This window comes from Eschrichtius robustus, chromosome 7 (assembly GCF_028021215.1).
Source record: "Eschrichtius robustus isolate mEscRob2 chromosome 7, mEscRob2.pri, whole genome shotgun sequence".
NCBI lineage: Eukaryota > Metazoa > Chordata > Mammalia > Artiodactyla > Eschrichtiidae > Eschrichtius > Eschrichtius robustus.
Window position 1 is genome coordinate 21,908,524 of NC_090830.1, and position 27,333 is coordinate 21,935,856.

A 27,333-nucleotide genomic window follows, 5' to 3' on the forward strand; every position below is an offset into this window, starting at 1 on the left:
TATGCAAATCTGCATTGCATAGTATTACAATAGCCAAGATACGGAAGTAACCAAAAAGTCCACCGACAGATGGGCGGACAAAGAAGAACTGCTACCTGTGCAGATGGAATATGAGGTAGTGAAAAAATGAAACAATGCCATTTGCAGCACCATAGATGAGTCTAGTCGTAATCACGCCACCTGTAGTAAGTGAGAAAGCAAAAGACACATATCCTATCATATCACTTTTAGGAGTTACTTAAAAATTGATACCAATGAAGATATTTCCACAGAGAGAGGCAATCGCAGATTCATTTAAAAACTTATGGTTCACCAAATAGAAAGGGATGAGGATTGGATACATTACCATATTGGGGTTAACAGAGATATACAAACCATGTGAAATATATAACCACCAAAGACGTACGGAAGACCAGGAGAAGACTACTCAACATTGTGCCATAACCTACATGGGAAAAGGATGCGAGGAAAAATAGATACCTGTATATGTGTGAAAGAACCACATCTTGCACACCTAGAGCAAACAAACCATTGTAATCAAATTTGCTGGGATAAAAAATAAAAAGTAAATTACAAATATGAACAAGAAGTAATGAGACATAAACTTAAAGGGCTTTTTCCTGGCATATTCCATTCTAATATACAACCTAGAACACCACTTCCATTAAGGCTCTGTTTCCCTAGTAACCAAATTTGGTAAAGGAGAAATGCTGCCACCTTGTGGCCGTTTCCTGCAAGAGCAGCTTTAAACTCACAGCTAATGGTCACTTAACATTCACAAGGACTCAGGGCTGTAAAGGACACCTGCCCTAAAAAATTGAGCTGAAGTAGGGAATGGACAAAAAAATTCAAAACAGGCAAATGTTTCAAGAAGAGATTATGAAGACTTAAGTTTTACTCACACACTTTTAAAAAAAAAGGAAAATGGATAAAAGCTCAACCTCAGGGAGTGTTAGACGCATGCAATCTAATCTACAAAAAGTTTCAACTTACATCAGTCGAATGACCATCAGCAAAAAGTCTACAAACAATAAATGCTGAAGGGGTTTTACAGAACTGTGTACCCTCAACCTGCTGGTGAGACGTAAAAGGATAAGAGCCAATAATGAGAACAGAAAGGAGCTGTGTTTAAAAGTAAAAATGGAGGTACCATTCAATCCAGCAGGCACACCATTGGACCTCTCACCTGAGAAGACAAGAATCGAGAAGACACAGGCCGCAAAAGCTGCAGTGCAGCCTTATTCACAATAGCCAAGACAGTGAAGCAATCAAAATATCCAACAAGAGGTGAATGGATAAAGAAGAAGTGGTCCATGTACACAATGGAATATTAGCCATGGAAAACAATGAACCATTGCTCTCTGAGGCACCACAAATGAGTCTGGAGATAATCATGAAACATGAGGTAAGTCGGAAAGCAAAAGACCTATATTCTATGATATCACTTATAGGCGTTATCTAATAACTGACACAAATGAACATATTTCCACAGAGAAAGACACTCACAGACTTAGAAAACAAACTATGCTCATCTAAAAGGAACGGTGGGGGGAATGGATAAATTAAGATTAGTGTTACTATATGTATACAAACACATATTATATACATATCTCAAAACTACCGACCATAAAGCAAGGGAGGTCTGCGGAACCCTGTGTAACATTTTACATGGGAAGAGGATCTGTACTTGAATAGACATATATAATCTACAAATGAACCAGATTGTGTACACCTAGGACAAACAATATTCTAAGCTTTACTCAAATTTTAAAAAAAAATTTATACCAAGAAGAAATAATGAGACATAAACTTATGGGCTTTTCTCCATGCACATTCCAACGTAATTTACAACCTAGGAACACGACTTCCAGAAAGGCTCTGCTGCCCTAGTACCCAGATTTGGGAATGGAGAAATGCTGCCTGCTTGAGGCCACTTCCCACAAATCAGCTTTAAACCATTGCTAAAGGTCTCTAAATATTCACCAAACTTGCAGTTCGGTAAATGACACCTGCTCTCTAAAAAAATTCTGGGGTGGAAAATTGACCAAAAAATTCAAAAGAGGGCAACCTTCCAAGAAGACCATATCAAGAGTTATATTGTACTCCTAACTGTTTTCTTTTTTTAACAGAAAAGAAAACGGCGGAGAAAAATGATGAGTTTTAGGAATTTTCAGAGACATGCAAACCCAAATTACAAAAACCTATCAGCTCACAGCAGCCAGAAGGGCCATTAGCATAAATGCTGCAAACAATAAATGCTGAAACGATTGTGGAGAAATGTGTACCCTCGATTCTATAGGGGACGTGGTAAGTGCCACTAATGAAAACACAAAGAAGGTGCTTTGAAAAGGGAAACACGGTGCTACCAGTCAGTCAATCACAACCACTGCTTGGCCTATCACCTGAGAAAATGAGAATCAAAAAGTCACAGGCTGGCAATCCTGCACTCCAACAATATTTACCATAGCCAACACTTGGAAGCAATGAAAATGTCCATCAACCGAAGAATGCACAAAGTAGAAGTGGTCCACGTACACAGTGGAAAATTACTCCAATAAAAAATAAAACTTACATTTAAAAATCCAACGAAAGTAAGGAGACATCAGCTTGTGTGGGTTTGTCCAGGCACACTCCACGCTAATATATAACCGAGAAACACCACAGGCTGCAAGGGCTTTTCCCGAGTTACCAGGGTGGGGAACATAGAAAGGCTGCTGCCCTCTGGCAGTTACCTGCAAAAACAGCTTTAAGCCTGTGCTAATGGTCATTTCATAGGAAAAAGTACTGCAGAACTGTAAATGAAACCTGCCCTCAAAATGTCTTGAGGGAGGTAATGGCCAATACATTTCAAAATGTGACACATACTTTAAGAGAACACTTTGAAGAACTAAGGGGTAATCACAGCTTGAAAAATAAGAAAGGACATGCCTTCAAGCTCATTTTCAATGGATTATGAGGCACGTACGAATTCAACCACAAAGAGGTATCAGATCACAATTGTCAGAATAACCACCAGCAAGAAAACTAGAAACAATAAATGCTGAAGGTGTTGTAGAGAAATGCATACCCTCAACTTCAAGGGGGACGTAACTTGGAAAGGGCCACGAACTAGAACAGAATGGAGGTGCCTTAAAAAGGTAAACATTGAGCTACCATATGATCCAGCAGGCCCACTCCTCGACCTATAATCTAAGAGGAGAGAATTGGAAAGACAGAGGCAGGAAATCTGCATTGCACAGTATTACAATAGCCAAGATATGGAAGTAACCAAAAAGGCCACCAACAGAAGGATGGACAAAGAAGAACTCCTCCATGTACAGATGGAATATTCGCTACTGAAAAAAAAGAAACAATGCCATTTGCAGCACCATAGATGAGTCTAGACGTAATCATGCCACCTGTAGTAAGTGAGAAAGCAAAAGACACATATCCTATCATAGCACTTTTAGGAGTTACTTAAAAATTGATACCAATGAAGATATTTCAACAGAGAGAGGCAATCGCAGATTCATTTGAAAACTTATGGTTCACCAAATAGAAAGGGATGAGGATTGGATACATTACCATATTGGGGTTAACAGAGATATACATACCATGTGAAATATATAATCACCAAAGGCGTACGGAAGACCAGGAGAAGAATACTCAACATTCTGTCATAACCTAAATGGGAAAAGGATGCGAGGAAGAATAGATACACATATATGTGTGAAAGAACCACATCTTGCACACCAAGAAGAAACAAACCATTGTAATCAAATTTGCTGGGATAAAAAATAAAAAGTAAATTACAAATATGAACAAGAAGTAATGAGAGATAAACTTAAAAGGCTTTTTCCTGGCACATTCCATTTTAATTTACAACCTAGAACACCACTTCCTTTAAGGCTCTGTTTCCCTAGTAACCAAATTTGGTAAAGGAGAAATGCTGCCACCTTGTGGCCGTTTCCTGCAAGAGCAGCTTTAAAGTCACAGCTAATGGTCACTTAACATTCACAAGGACTCAGGGCTGTAAGGACACCTGCCCTAAAAAATTGTGCTGAAGTAGGGAATGGACAAAAAATTTCAAAACAGGCAAATGTTTCAAGAAGAGAATATGAAGAGTTACGTTTTACCGACGCTCTTTTAAAAAAAAGGAAAATGGATAAAAGCTCAACCTCACGGAGTGTTAGACCCATGCAATCTAATCTACAAAAAGTTTTCAACTTACACCAATCGACTGACCATCAGCAAAAAGTCTACGAACAATAAATGCTGAAGGGGTTTTAGAGAACTGTGAACCCTCTACCTGCTGTTGAGACGTAAAAGGGTAACAGCCAATAATGAGAATAGAAAGGAGCTGTGTTTAAAAGTAAAAATGGAGATACCATTCAATCCAGCAGGCACGCCATTGGACCTCTCACCTGAGAAGACAAGAATCGAGAAGACACAGGCCGCAAAAGCTGCAGTGCAGCCTTATTCACAATAGCCAAGACCGTGAAGCAATCAAAATATCCAACAAGAGGTGAATGGATAAAGAAGAAGTGGTCCATGTACACAATGGAATATTAGCCATAGAAAACAATGAACCATTGCTCTCTGAGGCACCACAAATGAGTCTGGAGATAATCACGAAACATGAGGTAAGTCCAAAAGCAAAAGACCTATATTCTATGATATCACTTATAGGCGTTATCTAATAACTGACACAAATGAACATATTTCCACAGAGAAAGACACTCACAGACTTAGAAAACAAACTATGCTCATCTAAAAGGAAAGGTGGGGGGAATGGATAAATTAAGATTAGTGTTACTATAGGTATACAAACACATATTATATACATATCTCAAAAAGACCGACCATATAGCAAGGGAGGTCTGCGGAACATTCTGTAACATTTTACATGGGAAGAGGATCTGTACTTGAATAGACATATATAATCTACAAATGAACCAGATAGTGTACACCTAGGACAAACAATATTCTACGCTTTACCACAATTAAAAAAAATTTTAAAACCAAGAAGAAATAATGAGACATAAACTTATGGGGGTTTCTCCATGCACATTCCAATGTAATTTACAACCTAGGAACACGACTTCCAGAAAGGCTCTGCTGCCCTAGAAACCAGATTTGGGAATGGAGAAATGCTGCCTGCTTGAGGCCACTTCCCACAACAGCAGCTTTAAACCCATTTCTAAAGGTCAATAAATATTCACCAAACTTGCAGTTCGGGAAATGACACCTGCTCTCTAAAAAAACTCTGGGGTGGAAAATCGACCAAAAAATTCAAAAGAGGGCAACCTTCTAAGAAGACAATTTCAAGAGTTATAATGTACTCCCATTTGTTTCCTTTTTGTAACAGAAAAGAAAACGGCGGAGAAAAATAATGAATTTTACGAATTTTCAAATACATGCAAACCCAAATTACAAAAACCTATCAGCTCACAGCAGCCAGTAGGGCCATTAGCATAAATGCTGCAAACAATAAATGCTGAAGCGATTGTGGAGAAATGCGTACCCTCGATTCTAAGGGGGACGTGGTAAGAGCCACTAATGAAAACACAAAGGAGGTGCTTTGAAAAGGGAAACACGGTGCTACCAGTCAATGAATCACACCCACTGCTGGGCCTATCACCTGAGAAAATGAGAATCAAAAAGTCACAGGCTGGCAATACTGCACTCCAACAATATTTACCATAGCCAACACTTGGAAGAAATGAAAATGTCCATCAACCGAGGAATGCACAAAGTAGAAGTGGTCCACGTACACAGTGGAAAATTACTCCAATAAAAAATAAAAATTACATTTAAAAATCCAACAAAAGTAAGGAGACATCAGCTTGTGTGGGTTTCTCCAGGCACACTCCACTCTAATTTTTAACCGAGAAACACCACAGGCCGCAAGGGCTTTTCCCTAGTTACCAGGGTGGGGAACATAGAAAGGCTGCTGCCCTCTGGCAGTTACCTGCAAAAGCAGCTTTAAAGCCCGTGCTAATGGTCATTTCATAGGAACAAGTACTGCAGAACTGTAAATGAAACTTGCCCTCAAAATGTCTTGAGGGAGGTAATGGCCAAAATATTTCAAATGGTGACACATACTTTAAGAAAACACTTTGAAGAAATAAGCTCTAATCATAGCTGGAAAAATAAAAAGGACATGTCTAAAAGCTCAATTTCAACGCATTATGAGACACATGCAAATTCAACCACAAAGAGGTATCAGCTCACACCACTCAGAATAACCATCAGCAAAAACTACAAAGAATAAATGCTGAAGGTGCTGGGAAGAAATGCATACCCTCAACTTTATGTGGGACGTAACCTGGAAAGAGCCACTAAAGAGAACAGAATAGAGGTGCCTTTAAAAGGTAAACATTGAGCTACCATAGGATCCAGCAGACCTATTCCTGGACCTATAAACTAAGAAGACAGAATTGGAAGGACACAGGTATGCAAATCTGCATTGCATAGTATTACAATAGCCAAGATACGGAAGTAACCAAAAAGTCCACCGACAGATGGGCGGACAAAGAAGAACTGCTACCTGTGCAGATGGAATATGAGGTAGTGAAAAAATGAAACAATGCCATTTGCAGCACCATAGATGAGTCTAGTCGTAATCACGCCACCTGTAGTAAGTGAGAAAGCAAAAGACACATATCCTATCATATCACTTTTAGGAGTTACTTAAAAATTGATACCAATGAAGATATTTCCACAGAGAGAGGCAATCGCAGATTCATTTAAAAACTTATGGTTCACCAAATAGAAAGGGATGAGGATTGGATACATTACCATATTGGGGTTAACAGAGATATACAAACCATGTGAAATATATAACCACCAAAGACGTACGGAAGACCAGGAGAAGACTACTCAACATTGTGCCATAACCTACATGGGAAAAGGATGCGAGGAAAAATAGATACCTGTATATGTGTGAAAGAACCACATCTTGCACACCTAGAGCAAACAAACCATTGTAATCAAATTTGCTGGGATAAAAAATAAAAAGTAAATTACAAATATGAACAAGAAGTAATGAGACATAAACTTAAAGGGCTTTTTCCTGGCATATTCCATTCTAATATACAACCTAGAACACCACTTCCATTAAGGCTCTGTTTCCCTAGTAACCAAATTTGGTAAAGGAGAAATGCTGCCACCTTGTGGCCGTTTCCTGCAAGAGCAGCTTTAAACTCACAGCTAATGGTCACTTAACATTCACAAGGACTCAGGGCTGTAAAGGACACCTGCCCTAAAAAATTGAGCTGAAGTAGGGAATGGACAAAAAAATTCAAAACAGGCAAATGTTTCAAGAAGAGATTATGAAGACTTAAGTTTTACTCACACACTTTTAAAAAAAAGGAAAATGGATAAAAGCTCAACCTCAGGGAGTGTTAGACGCATGCAATCTAATCTACAAAAAGTTTCAACTTACATCAGTCGAATGACCATCAGCAAAAAGTCTACAAACAATAAATGCTGAAGGGGTTTTACAGAACTGTGTACCCTCAACCTGCTGGTGAGACGTAAAAGGATAAGAGCCAATAATGAGAACAGAAAGGAGCTGTGTTTAAAAGTAAAAATGGAGGTACCATTCAATCCAGCAGGCACACCATTGGACCTCTCACCTGAGAAGACAAGAATCGAGAAGACACAGGCCGCAAAAGCTGCAGTGCAGCCTTATTCACAATAGCCAAGACAGTGAAGCAATCAAAATATCCAACAAGAGGTGAATGGATAAAGAAGAAGTGGTCCATGTACACAATGGAATATTAGCCATGGAAAACAATGAACCATTGCTCTCTGAGGCACCACAAATGAGTCTGGAGATAATCATGAAACATGAGGTAAGTCGGAAAGCAAAAGACCTATATTCTATGATATCACTTATAGGCGTTATCTAATAACTGACACAAATGAACATATTTCCACAGAGAAAGACACTCACAGACTTAGAAAACAAACTATGCTCATCTAAAAGGAACGGTGGGGGGAATGGATAAATTAAGATTAGTGTTACTATATGTATACAAACACATATTATATACATATCTCAAAACTACCGACCATAAAGCAAGGGAGGTCTGCGGAACCCTGTGTAACATTTTACATGGGAAGAGGATCTGTACTTGAATAGACATATATAATCTACAAATGAACCAGATTGTGTACACCTAGGACAAACAATATTCTAAGCTTTACTCAAATTTTAAAAAAAAATTTATACCAAGAAGAAATAATGAGACATAAACTTATGGGCTTTTCTCCATGCACATTCCAACGTAATTTACAACCTAGGAACACGACTTCCAGAAAGGCTCTGCTGCCCTAGTACCCAGATTTGGGAATGGAGAAATGCTGCCTGCTTGAGGCCACTTCCCACAAATCAGCTTTAAACCATTGCTAAAGGTCTCTAAATATTCACCAAACTTGCAGTTCGGTAAATGACACCTGCTCTCTAAAAAAATTCTGGGGTGGAAAATTGACCAAAAAATTCAAAAGAGGGCAACCTTCCAAGAAGACCATATCAAGAGTTATATTGTACTCCTAACTGTTTTCTTTTTTTAACAGAAAAGAAAACGGCGGAGAAAAATGATGAGTTTTAGGAATTTTCAGAGACATGCAAACCCAAATTACAAAAACCTATCAGCTCACAGCAGCCAGAAGGGCCATTAGCATAAATGCTGCAAACAATAAATGCTGAAACGATTGTGGAGAAATGTGTACCCTCGATTCTATAGGGGACGTGGTAAGTGCCACTAATGAAAACACAAAGAAGGTGCTTTGAAAAGGGAAACACGGTGCTACCAGTCAGTCAATCACAACCACTGCTTGGCCTATCACCTGAGAAAATGAGAATCAAAAAGTCACAGGCTGGCAATCCTGCACTCCAACAATATTTACCATAGCCAACACTTGGAAGCAATGAAAATGTCCATCAACCGAGGAATGCACAAAGTAGAAGTGGTCCACGTACACAGTGGAAAATTACTCCAATAAAAAATAAAACTTACATTTAAAAATCCAACGAAAGTAAGGAGACATCAGCTTGTGTGGGTTTGTCCAGGCACACTCCACGCTAATATATAACCGAGAAACACCACAGGCTGCAAGGGCTTTTCCCGAGTTACCAGGGTGGGGAACATAGAAAGGCTGCTGCCCTCTGGCAGTTACCTGCAAAAACAGCTTTAAGCCTGTGCTAATGGTCATTTCATAGGAAAAAGTACTGCAGAACTGTAAATGAAACCTGCCCTCAAAATGTCTTGAGGGAGGTAATGGCCAATACATTTCAAAATGTGACACATACTTTAAGAGAACACTTTGAAGAACTAAGGGGTAATCACAGCTTGAAAAATAAGAAAGGACATGCCTTCAAGCTCATTTTCAATGGATTATGAGGCACGTACGAATTCAACCACAAAGAGGTATCAGATCACAATTGTCAGAATAACCACCAGCAAGAAAACTAGAAACAATAAATGCTGAAGGTGTTGTAGAGAAATGCATACCCTCAACTTCAAGGGGGACGTAACTTGGAAAGGGCCACGAACTAGAACAGAATGGAGGTGCCTTAAAAAGGTAAACATTGAGCTACCATATGATCCAGCAGGCCCACTCCTCGACCTATATAAGAGGAGAGAATTGGAAAGACAGAGGCAGGAAATCTGCATTGCACAGTATTACAATAGCCAAGATATGGAAGTAACCAAAAAGGCCACCAACAGAAGGATGGACAAAGAAGAACTCCTCCATGTACAGATGGAATATTCGCTACTGAAAAAAATGAAACAATGCCATTTGCAGCACCATAGATGAGTCTAGACGTAATCATGCCACCTGTAGTAAGTGAGAAAGCAAAAGACACATATCCTATCATACCACTTTTAGGAGTTACTTAAAAATTGATACCAATGAAGATATTTCAACAGAGAGAGGCAATCGCAGATTCATTTGAAAACTTATGGTTCACCAAATAGAAAGGGATGAGGATTGGATACATTACCATATTGGGGTTAACAGAGATATACATACCATGTGAAATATATAATCACCAAAGGCGTACGGAAGACCAGGAGAAGAATACTCAACATTCTGTCATAACCTAAATGGGAAAAGGATGCGAGGAAGAATAGATACACATATATGTGTGAAAGAACCACATCTTGCACACCAAGAAGAAACAAACCATTGTAATCAAATTTGCTGGGATAAAAAATAAAAAGTAAATTACAAATATGAACAAGAAGTAATGAGAGATAAACTTAAAAGGCTTTTTCCTGGCACATTCCATTTTAATTTACAACATAGAACACCACTTCCTTTAAGGCTCTGTTTCCCTAGTAACCAAATTTGGTAAAGGAGAAATGCTGCCACCTTGTGGCCGTTTCCTGCAAGAGCAGCTTTAAAGTCACAGCTAATGGTCACTTAACATTCACAAGGACTCAGGGCTGTAAGGACACCTGCCCTAAAAAATTGTGCTGAAGTAGGGAATGGACAAAAAATTTCAAAACAGGCAAATGTTTCAAGAAGAGAATATGAAGAGTTACGTTTTACCGACGCTCTTTTAAAAAAAAGGAAAATGGATAAAAGCTCAACCTCACGGAGTGTTAGACCCATGCAATCTAATCTACAAAAAGTTTTCAACTTACACCAATCGACTGACCATCAGCAAAAAGTCTACGAACAATAAATGCTGAAGGGGTTTTAGAGAACTGTGAACCCTCTACCTGCTGTTGAGACGTAAAAGGGTAACAGCCAATAATGAGAATAGAAAGGAGCTGTGTTTAAAAGTGAAAATGGAGGTACCATTCAATCCAGCAGGCACACCATTGGACCTCTCACCTGAGAAGGCAAGAATCGAGAAGACACAGGCCGCAAAAGCTGCAGTGCAGCCTTATTCACAATAGCCAAGACCGTGAAGCAATCAAAATATCCAACAAGAGGTGAATGGATAAAGAAGAAGTGGTCCATGTACACAATGGAATATTAGCCATGGAAAACAATGAACCATTGCTCTCTGAGGCACCACAAATGAGTCTGGAGATAATCATGAAACATGAGGTAAGTCGGAAAGCAAAAGACCTATATTCTATGATATCACTTATAGGCGTTATCTAATAACTGACACAAATGAACATATTTCCACAGAGAAAGACACTCACAGACTTAGAAAACAAACTATGCTCATCTAAAAGGAAAGGTGGGGGGAATGGATAAATTAAGATTAGTGTTACTATATGTATACAAACACATATTATATACATATCTCAAAACGACCGACCATATAGCAAGGGAGGTCTGCGGAATATTCTGTAACATTTTACATGGGAAGAGGATCTGTACTTGAATAGACATATATAATCTACAAATGAACCAGATTGTGTACACCTAGGACAAACAATATTCTAAGCTTTACCACAATTAATAAATTTTTAAAACCAAGAAGAAATAATGAGACATAAACTTATGGGGGTTTCTCCATGCACATTCCAATGTAATTTACAACCTAGGAACACGACTTCCAGAAAGGCTCTGCTGCCCTAGAAACCAGATTTGGGAATGGAGAAATGCTGCCTGCTTGAGGCCACTTCCCACAACAGCAGCTTTAAACCCATTTCTAAAGGTCAATAAATATTCACCAAACTTGCAGTTCGGGAAATGACACCTGCTCTCTAAAAAAACTCTGGGGTGGAAAATCGACCAAAAAATTCAAAAGAGGGCAACCTTCTAAGAAGACAATTTCAAGAGTTATAATGTACTCCCATTTGTTTCCTTTTTGTAACAGAAAAGAAAACGGCGGAGAAAAATAATGAGTTTTACGAATTTTCAAATACATGCAAACCCAAATTACAAAAACCTATCAGCTCACAGCAGCCAGTAGGGCCATTAGCATAAATGCTGCAAACAATAAATGCTGAAGCGATTGTGGAGAAATGCGTACCCTCGATTCTAAGGGGGACGTGGTAAGAGCCACTAATGAAAACACAAAGGAGGTGCTTTGAAAGGGGAAACACGGTGTTACCAGTCAATGAATCACACCCACTGCTGGGCCTATCACCTGAGAAAATGAGAATCAAAAAGTCACAGGCTGGCAATACTGCACTCCAACAATATTTACCATAGCCAACACTTGGAAGAAATGAAAATGTCCATCAACCGAGGAATGCACAAAGTAGAAGTGGTCCACGTACACAGTGGAAAATTACTCCAATAAAAAATAAAAATTACATTTAAAAATCCAACAAAAGTAAGGAGACATCAGCTTGTGTGGGTTTCTCCAGGCACACTCCACTCTAATTTTTAACCGAGAAACACCACAGGCCGCAAGGGCTTTTCCCTAGTTACCAGGGTGGGGAACATAGAAAGGCTGCTGCCCTCTGGCAGTTACCTGCAAAAGCAGCTTTAAAGCCCGTGCTAATGGTCATTTCATAGGAACAAGTACTGCAGAACTGTAAATGAAACTTGCCCTCAAAATGTCTTGAGGGAGGTAATGGCCAAAATATTTCAAATGGTGACACATACTTTAAGAAAACACTTTGAAGAAATAAGCTCTAATCATAGCTGGAAAAATAAAAAGGATATGTCTAAAAGCTCTATTTCAACGCATTATGAGACACATGCAAATTCAACCACAAAGAGGTATCAGCTCACACCACTCAGAATAACCATCAGCAAAAACTGCAAAGAATAAATGCTGAAGGTGCTGGGAAGAAATGCATACCCTCAACTTTATGTGGGACGTAACCTGGAAAGAGCCACTAAAGAGAACAGAATAGAGGTGACTTTAAAAGGTAAACATTGAGCTACCATAGGATCCAGCAGACCTATTCCTGGACCTATAAACTAAGAAGACAGAATTGGAAGGACACAGGTATGCAAATCTGCATTGCATAGTATTACAATAGCCAAGATACGGAAGTAACCAAAAAGTCCACCGACAGATGGGCGGACAAAGAAGAACTGCTACCTGTACAGATGGAATATGAGCTAGTGAAAAAATGAAACAATGCCATTTGCAGCACCATAGATGAGTCTAGACGTAATCACGCCACCTGTAGTAAGTGAGAAAGCAAAAGACACATATCCTATGATATCACTTTTAGGAGTTACTTAAAAATCGATACCAATGAAGATATTTCCACAGAGAGAGGCAATCGCAGATTCATTAAAAAACTTATGGTTCACCAAATAGAAAGGGATGAGGATTGGATACATTACCATATTGGGGTTAACAGAGATATACAAACCATGTGAAATATATAATCACCAAAGGCGTACGGAAGACCAGGAGAAGACTACTCAACATTCTGTCATAACGTACATGAGAAAAGGATGTGAGGAAGAATAGATACCTGTATATGTGTGAAAGAACCACATCTTGCACACCTAGAGCAAACAAACCATTGTAATCAAATTTGCTGGGATAAAAAATATAAACTAAATTACAAATATGAACAAGAAGTAATGAGACATAAACTTAAACGGCTTTTTCCTGGCATATTCCATTCTAATATACAACCTAGAACACCACTTCCATTAAGGCTCTGTTTCCCTCGTAACCAAATTTGGTAATGGAGAAATGCTGCCACCTTGTGGCCGTTTCCTGCAAGAGCAGCTTTAAACTCACAGCTAGTGGTCACTTAACATTCACAAAGACTCAGGGTTGTAAAGGACACCTGCCCTAAAAAATTGTGCTGAAGTAGGGAATGAACAAAAAAATTCAAAACAGGCAAATGTTTCAAGAAGAGATTATGAAGAGTTAAGTTTTACTCACACTCTTTTTAAAAAAAAGGAAAAGGGATAAAAGCTCAACCTCAGGGAGTGATAGACACCTGCAATCTAATCTACAAAAAGTTTCAACTTACACCAGTCGACTGACCATCAGCAAAAAGTCTACGAACAATAAAAGCTGAAGGGGTTTTACAGAACTGTGTACCCTCTACCTGCTGGTGAGACGTAAAAGGGTAACAGCCAATAATGAGAATAGAAAGGAGCTGTGTTTAAAAGTAAAAATGGAGGTACCATTCAATCCAGCAGGCACACCATTGGACCTCTCACCTGAGAAGACAAGAATCGAGAAGACACAGGCCGCAAAAGCTGCAGTGCAGCCTTATTCACAATAGCCAAGACAGTGAAGCAATCAAAATATCCAACAAGAGGTGAATGGATAAAGAAGAAGTGGTCCATGTACACAATGGAATATTAGCCATGGAAAACAATGAACCATTGCTCTCTGAGGCACCACAAATGAGTCTGGAGATAATCATGAAACATGAGGTAAGTCGGAAAGCAAAAGACCTATATTCTATGATATCACTTATAGGCGTTATCTAATAACTGACACAAATGAACATATTTCCACAGAGAAAGACACTCACAGACTTAGAAAACAAACTATGCTCATCTAAAAGGAACGGTGGGGGGAATGGATAAATTAAGATTAGTGTTACTATATGTATACAAACACATATTATATACATATCTCAAAAAGACTGACCATATAGCAAGGGAGGTCTGCGGAACCCTGTGTAACATTTTACATGGGAAGAGGATCTGTACTTGAATAGACATATATAATCTACAAATGAACCAGATTGTGTACACCTAGGACAAACAATATTCTAAGCTTTACTCCAATTTAAAAAAAATTTTTATACCAAGAAGAAATAATGAGACATAAACTTAGGGGCGTTTCTCCATGCACATTCCAACGTAATTTACAAGCTAGGAACACGACTTCCAGAAAGGCTCTGCTGCCCTAGTACCCAGATTTGGGAATGGAGAAATGCTGCCTTCTTGAGGCCACTTCCCACAAATCAGCTTTAAACCCATTGCTAAAGGTCACTAAATATTCACCAAACTTGCAGTTCGGTAAATGACACCTGCTCTCTAAAAAAATTCTGGGGTGGAAAATTGACCAAAAAATTCAAAAGAGGGCAACCTTCCAAGAAGACCATATCAAGAGTTATATTGTACTCCCAATTGTTTCCTTTTTTTAACAGAAAAGAAAACGGCGGAGAAAAATGATGAGTTTTACGAATTTTCAGAGACATGCAAACCCAAATTACAAAAACCTATCAGCTCACAGCAGCCAGAAGGGCCATTAGCATAAATGCTGCAAACAATAAATGCTGAAACGATTGTGGAGAAATGTGTACCCTCGATTCTATAGGGGACGTGGTAAGTGCCACTAATGAAAACACAAAGAAGGTGCTTTGAAAAGGGAAACACGGTGCTACCAGTCAGTCAATCACAACCACTGCTTGGCCTATCACCTGAGAAAATGAGAATCAAAAAGTCACAGGCTGGCAATCCTGCACTCCAACAATATTTACCATAGCCAACACTTGGAAGCAATGAAAATGTCCATCAACCGAGGAATGCACAAAGTAGAAGTGGTCCACGTACACAGTGGAAAATTACTCCAATAAAAAATAAAACTTACATTTAAAAATCCAACGAAAGTAAGGAGACATCAGCTTGTGTGGGTTTGTCCAGGCACACTCCACGCTAATATATAACCGAGAAACACCACAGGCTGCAAGGGCTTTTCCCGAGTTACCAGGGTGGGGAACATAGAAAGGCTGCTGCCCTCTGGCAGTTACCTGCAAAAACAGCTTTAAGCCTGTGCTAATGGTCATTTCATAGGAAAAAGTACTGCAGAACTGTAAATGAAACCTGCCCTCAAAATGTCTTGAGGGAGGTAATGGCCAATACATTTCAAAATGTGACACATACTTTAAGAGAACACTTTGAAGAACTAAGGGGTAATCACAGCTTGAAAAATAAGAAAGGACATGCCTTCAAGCTCATTTTCAATGGATTATGAGGCACGTACGAATTCAACCACAAAGAGGTATCAGATCACAATTGTCAGAATAACCACCAGCAAGAAAACTAGAAACAATAAATGCTGAAGGTGTTGTAGAGAAATGCATACCCTCAACTTCAAGGGGGACGTAACTTGGAAAGGGCCACGAACTAGAACAGAATGGAGGTGCCTTAAAAAGGTAAACATTGAGCTACCATATGATCCAGCAGGCCCACTCCTCGACCTATATAAGAGGAGAGAATTGGAAAGACAGAGGCAGGAAATCTGCATTGCACAGTATTACAATAGCCAAGATATGGAAGTAACCAAAAAGGCCACCAACAGAAGGATGGACAAAGAAGAACTCCTCCATGTACAGATGGAATATTCGCTACTGAAAAAAATGAAACAATGCCATTTGCAGCACCATAGATGAGTCTAGACGTAATCATGCCACCTGTAGTAAGTGAGAAAGCAAAAGACACATATCCTATCATACCACTTTTAGGAGTTACTTAAAAATTGATACCAATGAAGATATTTCAACAGAGAGAGGCAATCGCAGATTCATTTGAAAACTTATGGTTCACCAAATAGAAAGGGATGAGGATTGGATACATTACCATATTGGGGTTAACAGAGATATACATACCATGTGAAATATATAATCACCAAAGGCGTACGGAAGACCAGGAGAAGAATACTCAACATTCTGTCATAACCTAAATGGGAAAAGGATGCGAGGAAGAATAGATACACATATATGTGTGAAAGAACCACATCTTGCACACCAAGAAGAAACAAACCATTGTAATCAAATTTGCTGGGATAAAAAATAAAAAGTAAATTACAAATATGAACAAGAAGTAATGAGAGATAAACTTAAAAGGCTTTTTCCTGGCACATTCCATTTTAATTTACAACATAGAACACCACTTCCTTTAAGGCTCTGTTTCCCTAGTAACCAAATTTGGTAAAGGAGAAATGCTGCCACCTTGTGGCCGTTTCCTGCAAGAGCAGCTTTAAAGTCACAGCTAATGGTCACTTAACATTCACAAGGACTCAGGGCTGTAAGGACACCTGCCCTAAAAAATTGTGCTGAAGTAGGGAATGGACAAAAAATTTCAAAACAGGCAAATGTTTCAAGAAGAGAATATGAAGAGTTACGTTTTACCGACGCTCTTTTAAAAAAAAGGAAAATGGATAAAAGCTCAACCTCACGGAGTGTTAGACCCATGCAATCTAATCTACAAAAAGTTTTCAACTTACACCAATCGACTGACCATCAGCAAAAAGTCTACGAACAATAAATGCTGAAGGGGTTTTAGAGAACTGTGAACCCTCTACCTGCTGTTGAGACGTAAAAGGGTAACAGCCAATAATGAGAATAGAAAGGAGCTGTGTTTAAAAGTGAAAATGGAGGTACCATTCAATCCAGCAGGCACACCATTGGACCTCTCACCTGAGAAGGCAAGAATCGAGAAGACACAGGCCGCAAAAGCTGCAGTGCAGCCTTATTCACAATAGCCAAGACCGTGAAGCAATCAAAATATCCAACAAGAGGTGAATGGATAAAGAAGAAGTGGTCCATGTACACAATGGAATATTAGCCATGGAAAACAATGAACCATTGCTCTCTGAGGCACCACAAATGAGTCTGGAGATAATCATGAAACATGAGGTAAGTCGGAAAGCAAAAGACCTATATTCTATGATATCACTTATAGGCGTTATCTAATAACTGACACAAATGAACATATTTCCACAGAGAAAGACACTCACAGACTTAGAAAACAAACTATGCTCATCTAAAAGGAAAGGTGGGGGGAATGGATAAATTAAGATTAGTGTTACTATATGTATACAAACACATATTATATACATATCTCAAAACGACCGACCATATAGCAAGGGAGGTCTGCGGAATATTCTGTAACATTTTACATGGGAAGAGGATCTGTACTTGAATAGACATATATAATCTACAAATGAACCAGATTGTGTACACCTAGGACAAACAATATTCTAAGCTTTACCACAATTAATAAATTTTTAAAACCAAGAAGAAATAATGAGACATAAACTTATGGGGGTTTCTCCATGCACATTCCAATGTAATTTACAACCTAGGAACACGACTTCCAGAAAGGCTCTGCTGCCCTAGAAACCAGATTTGGGAATGGAGAAATGCTGCCTGCTTGAGGCCACTTCCCACAACAGCAGCTTTAAACCCATTTCTAAAGGTCAATAAATATTCACCAAACTTGCAGTTCGGGAAATGACACCTGCTCTCTAAAAAAACTCTGGGGTGGAAAATCGACCAAAAAATTCAAAAGAGGGCAACCTTCTAAGAAGACAATTTCAAGAGTTATAATGTACTCCCATTTGTTTCCTTTTTGTAACAGAAAAGAAAACGGCGGAGAAAAATAATGAGTTTTACGAATTTTCAAATACATGCAAACCCAAATTACAAAAACCTATCAGCTCACAGCAGCCAGTAGGGCCATTAGCATAAATGCTGCAAACAATAAATGCTGAAGCGATTGTGGAGAAATGCGTACCCTCGATTCTAAGGGGGACGTGGTAAGAGCCACTAATGAAAACACAAAGGAGGTGCTTTGAAAGGGGAAACACGGTGTTACCAGTCAATGAATCACACCCACTGCTGGGCCTATCACCTGAGAAAATGAGAATCAAAAAGTCACAGGCTGGCAATACTGCACTCCAACAATATTTACCATAGCCAACACTTGGAAGAAATGAAAATGTCCATCAACCGAGGAATGCACAAAGTAGAAGTGGTCCACGTACACAGTGGAAAATTACTCCAATAAAAAATAAAAATTACATTTAAAAATCCAACAAAAGTAAGGAGACATCAGCTTGTGTGGGTTTCTCCAGGCACACTCCACTCTAATTTTTAACCGAGAAACACCACAGGCCGCAAGGGCTTTTCCCTAGTTACCAGGGTGGGGAACATAGAAAGGCTGCTGCCCTCTGGCAGTTACCTGCAAAAGCAGCTTTAAAGCCCGTGCTAATGGTCATTTCATAGGAACAAGTACTGCAGAACTGTAAATGAAACTTGCCCTCAAAATGTCTTGAGGGAGGTAATGGCCAAAATATTTCAAATGGTGACACATACTTTAAGAAAACACTTTGAAGAAATAAGCTCTAATCATAGCTGGAAAAATAAAAAGGATATGTCTAAAAGCTCTATTTCAACGCATTATGAGACACATGCAAATTCAACCACAAAGAGGTATCAGCTCACACCACTCAGAATAACCATCAGCAAAAACTGCAAAGAATAAATGCTGAAGGTGCTGGGAAGAAATGCATACCCTCAACTTTATGTGGGACGTAACCTGGAAAGAGCCACTAAAGAGAACAGAATAGAGGTGACTTTAAAAGGTAAACATTGAGCTACCATAGGATCCAGCAGACCTATTCCTGGACCTATAAACTAAGAAGACAGAATTGGAAGGACACAGGTATGCAAATCTGCATTGCATAGTATTACAATAGCCAAGATACGGAAGTAACCAAAAAGTCCACCGACAGATGGGCGGACAAAGAAGAACTGCTACCTGTACAGATGGAATATGAGCTAGTGAAAAAATGAAACAATGCCATTTGCAGCACCATAGATGAGTCTAGACGTAATCACGCCACCTGTAGTAAGTGAGAAAGCAAAAGACACATATCCTATGATATCACTTTTAGGAGTTACTTAAAAATCGATACCAATGAAGATATTTCCACAGAGAGAGGCAATCGCAGATTCATTAAAAAACTTATGGTTCACCAAATAGAAAGGGATGAGGATTGGATACATTACCATATTGGGGTTAACAGAGATATACAAACCATGTGAAATATATAATCACCAAAGGCGTACGGAAGACCAGGAGAAGACTACTCAACATTCTGTCATAACGTACATGAGAAAAGGATGTGAGGAAGAATAGATACCTGTATATGTGTGAAAGAACCACATCTTGCACACCTAGAGCAAACAAACCATTGTAATCAAATTTGCTGGGATAAAAAATATAAACTAAATTACAAATATGAACAAGAAGTAATGAGACATAAACTTAAACGGCTTTTTCCTGGCATATTCCATTCTAATATACAACCTAGAACACCACTTCCATTAAGGCTCTGTTTCCCTCGTAACCAAATTTGGTAATGGAGAAATGCTGCCACCTTGTGGCCGTTTCCTGCAAGAGCAGCTTTAAACTCACAGCTAGTGGTCACTTAACATTCACAAAGACTCAGGGTTGTAAAGGACACCTGCCCTAAAAAATTGTGCTGAAGTAGGGAATGAACAAAAAAATTCAAAACAGGCAAATGTTTCAAGAAGAGATTATGAAGAGTTAAGTTTTACTCACACTCTTTTTAAAAAAAAGGAAAAGGGATAAAAGCTCAACCTCAGGGAGTGATAGACACCTGCAATCTAATCTACAAAAAGTTTCAACTTACACCAGTCGACTGACCATCAGCAAAAAGTCTACGAACAATAAAAGCTGAAGGGGTTTTACAGAACTGTGTACCCTCTACCTGCTGGTGAGACGTAAAAGGGTAACAGCCAATAATGAGAATAGAAAGGAGCTGTGTTTAAAAGTAAAAATGGAGGTACCATTCAATCCAGCAGGCACACCATTGGACCTCTCACCTGAGAAGACAAGAATCGAGAAGACACAGGCCGCAAAAGCTGCAGTGCAGCCTTATTCACAATAGCCAAGACAGTGAAGCAATCAAAATATCCAACAAGAGGTGAATGGATAAAGAAGAAGTGGTCCATGTACACAATGGAATATTAGCCATGGAAAACAATGAACCATTGCTCTCTGAGGCACCACAAATGAGTCTGGAGATAATCATGAAACATGAGGTAAGTCGGAAAGCAAAAGACCTATATTCTATGATATCACTTATAGGCGTTATCTAATAACTGACACAAATGAACATATTTCCACAGAGAAAGACACTCACAGACTTAGAAAACAAACTATGCTCATCTAAAAGGAACGGTGGGGGGAATGGATAAATTAAGATTAGTGTTACTATATGTATACAAACACATATTATATACATATCTCAAAAAGACTGACCATATAGCAAGGGAGGTCTGCGGAACCCTGTGTAACATTTTACATGGGAAGAGGATCTGTACTTGAATAGACATATATAATCTACAAATGAACCAGATTGTGTACACCTAGGACAAACAATATTCTAAGCTTTACTCCAATTTAAAAAAAATTTTTATACCAAGAAGAAATAATGAGACATAAACTTAGGGGCGTTTCTCCATGCACATTCCAACGTAATTTACAAGCTAGGAACACGACTTCCAGAAAGGCTCTGCTGCCCTAGTACCCAGATTTGGGAATGGAGAAATGCTGCCTTCTTGAGGCCACTTCCCACAAATCAGCTTTAAACCCATTGCTAAAGGTCACTAAATATTCACCAAACTTGCAGTTCGGTAAATGACACCTGCTCTCTAAAAAAATTCTGGGGTGGAAAATTGACCAAAAAATTCAAAAGAGGGCAACCTTCCAAGAAGACCATATCAAGAGTTATATTGTACTCCCAATTGTTTCCTTTTTTTAACAGAAAAGAAAACGGCGGAGAAAAATGATGAGTTTTACGAATTTTCAGAGACATGCAAACCCAAATTACAAAAACCTATCAGCTCACAGCAGCCAGAAGGGCCATTAGCATAAATGCTGCAAACAATAAATGCTGAAACGATTGTGGAGAAATGTGTACCCTCGATTCTAAAGGGGACGTGGTAAGTGCCACTAATGAAAACACAAAGAAGGTGCATTGAAAAGGGAAATACGGTGCTACCAGTCAGTCAATCACACCCACTGCTGGGCCTATCACCTGAGAAAATGAGAATCAAAAAGTCACAGGCTGGCAATCCTGCACTAAAACAATATTTACCATAGCCAACACTTGGAAGCAATGAAAATGTCCATCAACCGAGGAATGCACAAAGTAGAAGTGGTCCACGCACACAGTCAAAAATTACTCCAATAAAAAATAAAAATTACATTTAAAAATCCAACAAAATAAGGAGACATCAGCTTGTGTGGGTTTGTCCAGGCACACTCCACTCTAATTTATAACCGAGAAACCCCACCGGCCGTAAGGGCTTTTCCCTAGTTACCAGGGTGGGGAAAATAGAAAGGCTGCTGCCCTCTGGCAGTTACCTGCAAAAGCAGCTTTAAAGCCTGTGCTAATGGTCATTTCATAGGAACAAATACTGCAGAACTGTAAATGAAAACTGCCCTCAAAATGTCTTGAGGGAGGTAATGGCCAAAACATTTCAAAATGTGACACATACTTTAAGAGAACACTTTGAAGTACTAAGGGGTAATCACAGCTTGAAAAATAAAAAGGACATGCCTTAAAGCTCAGTTTCAATGGATTTTGAGGCACATGCGAATTCAACCACAAAGAGGTATCAGCTCACAATTGCAAGAGTAACCATCAGCAAGAAAACTAAAAACAATAAGTGCTGAAGGTGTTGTGGAGAAGTGTATACCCTCAACTTCAAGTGGGACGTAAGTTGGAAAGGGCCACAGATGAGAACAGAAAGGAGGTGCCTTAAAAAGGTAAACATTGAGCTACCATATGACCTAACAGGCCCACTCCTCGACCTATAATCTAAGAAGACAGAATTGGAAAGACACAGGCAGGCAAATCTGCATTGCACAGTATCACAATAGCCAAGATATGGAAGTAACCAAAAAGTCCACCAACAGATGGGTGGACACAGAAGAACTCCTCCATGTACAGATGGAATATTCGCTACTGAAAAAAATGAAACAATGCCATTTGCAGCACCATAGATGAGTCTAGACGTAATCACGCCACCTGTAGTAAGTAAGAAAGCAAAAGACACATATTCTATCATATCACTTTTAGGAGTTACTTAAAAATTGATACCAATGAAGATATTTCCACAGAGAAAGGCAATCACAGATTCATTAAAAAAACTTAGGTTCACCAAATAGAAAGGGATGAGGATTGGATACATTACCATATTGGGGTTAACAGAGATATACAAACCATGTGAAATATATAATCACCAAAGGCGTACGGAAGACCAGGAGAAGACTACTCAACATTCTGTCATAACCTAAATGGGAAAAGGATGCGAGGAAGAATAGATACACATATATGTGTGAAAGAACCACATCTTGCACACCAAGAAGAAACAAACCATTGTAATCAAATTTGCTGGGATAAAAAATAAAAAGTAAATTACAAATATGAACAAGAAGTAATGAGACATAAACTTAAAGGGCTTTTTCCTGGCACATTCCATTTTAATTTACAACCTAGAACACCACTTCCATTAAGGCTCTGTTTCCCTAGTAACCAAATTTGGTAAAGGAGAAATGCTGCCACCTTGTGGCCGTTTCCTGCAAGAGCAGCTTTAAAGTCACAGCTAATGGTCACTTAACATTCACAAAGACTCAGGGTTGTAAAGGACACCTGCCCTAAAAAATTGTGCTGAAGTAGGGAATGAACAAAAAAATTCAAAACAGGCAAATGTTTCAAGAAGAGAATATGAAGAGTTACGTTTTACTGACGCTCTTTAAAAAAAAAAGGAAAATGGATAAAAGCTCAACCTCAGGGAGTGTTAGACCCATGCAATCTGATCTACAAAAAGTTTTCAACTTACACCAATCGACTGACCATCAGCAAAAAGTCTACGAACAATAAATGCTGAAGGGGTTTTAGAGAACTGTGAACCCTCTACCTGCTGTTGAGACGTAAAAGGGTAACAGCCAATAATGAGAATAGAAAGGAGCTGTGTTTAAAAGTAAAAATGGAGGTACCATTCAATCCAGCAGGCACACCATTGGACCTCTCACCTGAGAAGACAAGAATCGAGAAGACACAGGCCGCAAAAGCTGCAGTGCAGCCTTATTCACAATAGCCAAGACCGTGAAGCAATCAAAATATCCAACAAGAGGTGAATGGATAAAGAAGAAGTGGTCCATGTACACAATGGAATATTAGCCATGGAAAACAATGAACCATTGCTCCCTGAGGCACCACAAATGAGTCTGGAGATAATCACGAAACATGAGGTAAGTCCAAAAGCAAAAGACCTATATTCTATGATATCACTTATAGGCGTTATCTAATAACTGACACAAATGAACATATTTCCACAGAGAAAGACACTCACAGACTTAGAAAACAAACTATGCTCATCTAAAAGGAAAGGTGGGGGAAATGGATAAATTAAGATTAGTGTTACTATATGTATACAAACACATATTATATACATATCTCAAAAAGACCGACCATATAGCAAGGGAGGTCTGCGGAACATTCTGTAACATTTTACATGGGAAGAGGATCTGTACTTGAATAGACATATATAATCTACAAATGAACCAGATTGTGTACACCTAGGACAAACAATATTCTAAGCTTTACCACAATTAAAAAATTTTTAAAACCAAGAAGAAATAATGAGACATAAACTTATGGGGGTTTCTCCATGCACATTCCAATGTAATTTACAACCTAGGAACACGACTTCCAGAAAGGCTCTGCTGCCCTAGAAACCAGATTTGGGAATGGAGAAATGCTGCCTGCTTGAGGCCACTTCCCACAACAGCAGCTTTAAACCCATTTCTAAAGGTCAATAAATATTCACCAAACTTGCAGTTCGGGAAATGACACCTGCTCTCTAAAAAAACTCTGGGGTGGAAAATCGACCAAAAAATTCAAAAGAGGGCAACCTTCTAAGAAGACACTTTCAAGAGTTATAATGTACTCCCATTTGTTTCCTTTTTGTAACAGAAAAGAAAACGGCGGAGAAAAATGATGAGTTTTACGAATTTTCAAAGACATGCAAACCCAAATTACAAAAACCTATCAGCTCACAGCAGCCAGTAGGGCCATTAGCATAAATGCTGCAAACAATAAATGCTGAAGCGATTGTGGAGAAATGCGTACCCTCGATTCTAAGGGGGACGTGGTAAGAGCCACTAATGAAAACACAAAGGAGGTGCTTTGAAAAGGGAAACACGGTGCTACCAGTCAATGAATCACACCCACTGCTGCGCCTATCACCTGAGAAAATGAGAATCAAAAAGTCACAGGCTGGCAATCCTGCACTCCAACAATATTTACCATAGCCAAGACTTGGAAGAAATGAAAATGTCCATCAACCGAGGAATGCACAAAGTAGAAGTGGTCCACGTACACAGTGGAAAATTACTCCAATAAAAAATAAAAATTACATTTAAAAATCCAACAAAAGTAAGGAGACATCAGCTTGTGTGGGTTTCTCCAGGCACACTCCACTCTAATTTTTAACCGAGAAACACCACAGGCCGCAAGGGCTTTTCCCTAGTTACCAGGGTGGGGAACATAGAAAGGCTGCTGCCCTCTGGCAGTTACCTGCAAAAGCAGCTTTAAAGCCCGTGCTAATGGTCATTTCATAGGAACAAGTACTGCAGAACTGTAAATGAAACTTGCCCTCAAAATGTCTTGAGGGAGGTAATGGCCAAAATATTTCAAATGGTGACACATACTTTAAGAAAACACTATGAAGAAATAAGCTCTAATCATAGCTGGAAAAATAAAAAGGACATGTCTAAAAGCTCAATTTCAACGCATTATGAGACACATGCAAATTCAACCACAAAGAGGTATCAGCTCACACCACTCAGAATAACCATCAGCAAAAACTGCAAAGAATAAATGCTGAAGGTGATGGGAAGAAATGCATACCCTCAACTTTATGTGGGACGTAACCTGGAAAGAGCCACTAAAGAGAGCAGAATAGAGGTGCCTTTAAAAGGTAAACATTGAGCTACCATAGGATCCAGCAGACCTATTCCTGGACCTATAAACTAAGAAGACAGAATTGGAAGGACACAGGTATGCAAATCTGCATTGCATAGTATTACAATAGCCAAGATACGGAAGTAACCAAAAAGTCCACAGACAGATGGGCGGACAAAGAAGAACTGCTACCTGTACAGATGGAATATGAGCTAGTGAAAAAATGAAACAATGCCATTTGCAGCACCATAGATGAGTCTAGACGTAATCACGCCACCTGTAGTAAGTGAGAAAGCAAAAGACACATATCCTATGATATCACTTTTAGGAGTTACTTAAAAATCGATACCAATGAAGATATTTCCACAGAGAGAGGCAATCGCAGATTCATTAAAAAACTTATGGTTCACCAAATAGAAAGGGATGAGGATTGGATACATTACCATATTGGGGTTAACAGAGATATACAAACCATGTGAAATATATAATCACCAAAGGCGTACGGAAGACCAGGAGAAGACTACTCAACATTCTGTCATAACGTACATGAGAAAAGGATGTGAGGAAGAATAGATACCTGTATATGTGTGAAAGAACCACATCTTGCACACCTAGAGCAAACAAACCATTGTAATCAAATTTGCTGGGATAAAAAATAAAACGTAAATTACAAATATGAACAAGAAGTAATGAGACATAAACTTAAACGGCTTTTTCCTGGCATATTCCATTCTAATATACAACCTAGAACACCACTTCCATTAAGGCTCTGTTTCCCTCGTAACCAAATTTGGTAAAGGAGAAATGCTGCCACCTTGTGGCCGTTTCCTGCAAGAGCAGCTTTAAACTCACAGCTAATGGTCACTTAACATTCACAAAGACTCAGGGTTGTAAAGGACACCTGCCCTAAAAAATTGTGCTGAAGTAGGGAATGAACAAAAAAATTCAAAACAGGCAAATGTTTCAAGAAGAGATTATGAAGAGTTAAGTTTTACTCACACTCTTTTTAAAAAAAAGGTAAATGGATAAAAGCTCAACCTCAGGGAGTGTTAGACACCTGCAATCTAATCTACAAAAAGTTTCAACTTACACCAGTCGACTGACCATCAGCAAAAAGTCTACGAACAATAAAATGTGAAGGGGTTTTACAGAACTGTGTACCCTCTACCTGCTGGTGAGACGTAAAAGGGTAACAGCCAATAATGAGAACAGAAAGGAGCTGTGTTTAAAAGTAAAAATGGAGGTACCATTCAATCCAGCAGGCGCACCATTGGACCTCTCACCTGAGAAGACAAGAATCGAGAAGACACAGGCTGCAAAAGCTGCAGTGCAGCCTTATTCACAATAGCCAAGACAGTGAAGCAATCAAAATATCCAACAAGAGGTGAATGGATAAAGAAGAAGTGGTCCATGTACACAATGGAATATTAGCCATGGAAAACAATGAACCATTGCTCTCTGAGGCACCACAAATGAGTCTGGAGATAATCATGAAACATGAGGTAAGTCGGAAAGCAAAAGACCTATATTCTATGATATCACTTATAGGCGTTATCTAATAACTGACACAAATGAACATATTTCCACAGAGAAAGACACTCACAGACTTAGAAAACAAACTATGCTCATCTAAAAGGAACGGTGGGGGGAATGGATAAATTAAGATTAGTGTTACTATATGTATACAAACACATATTATA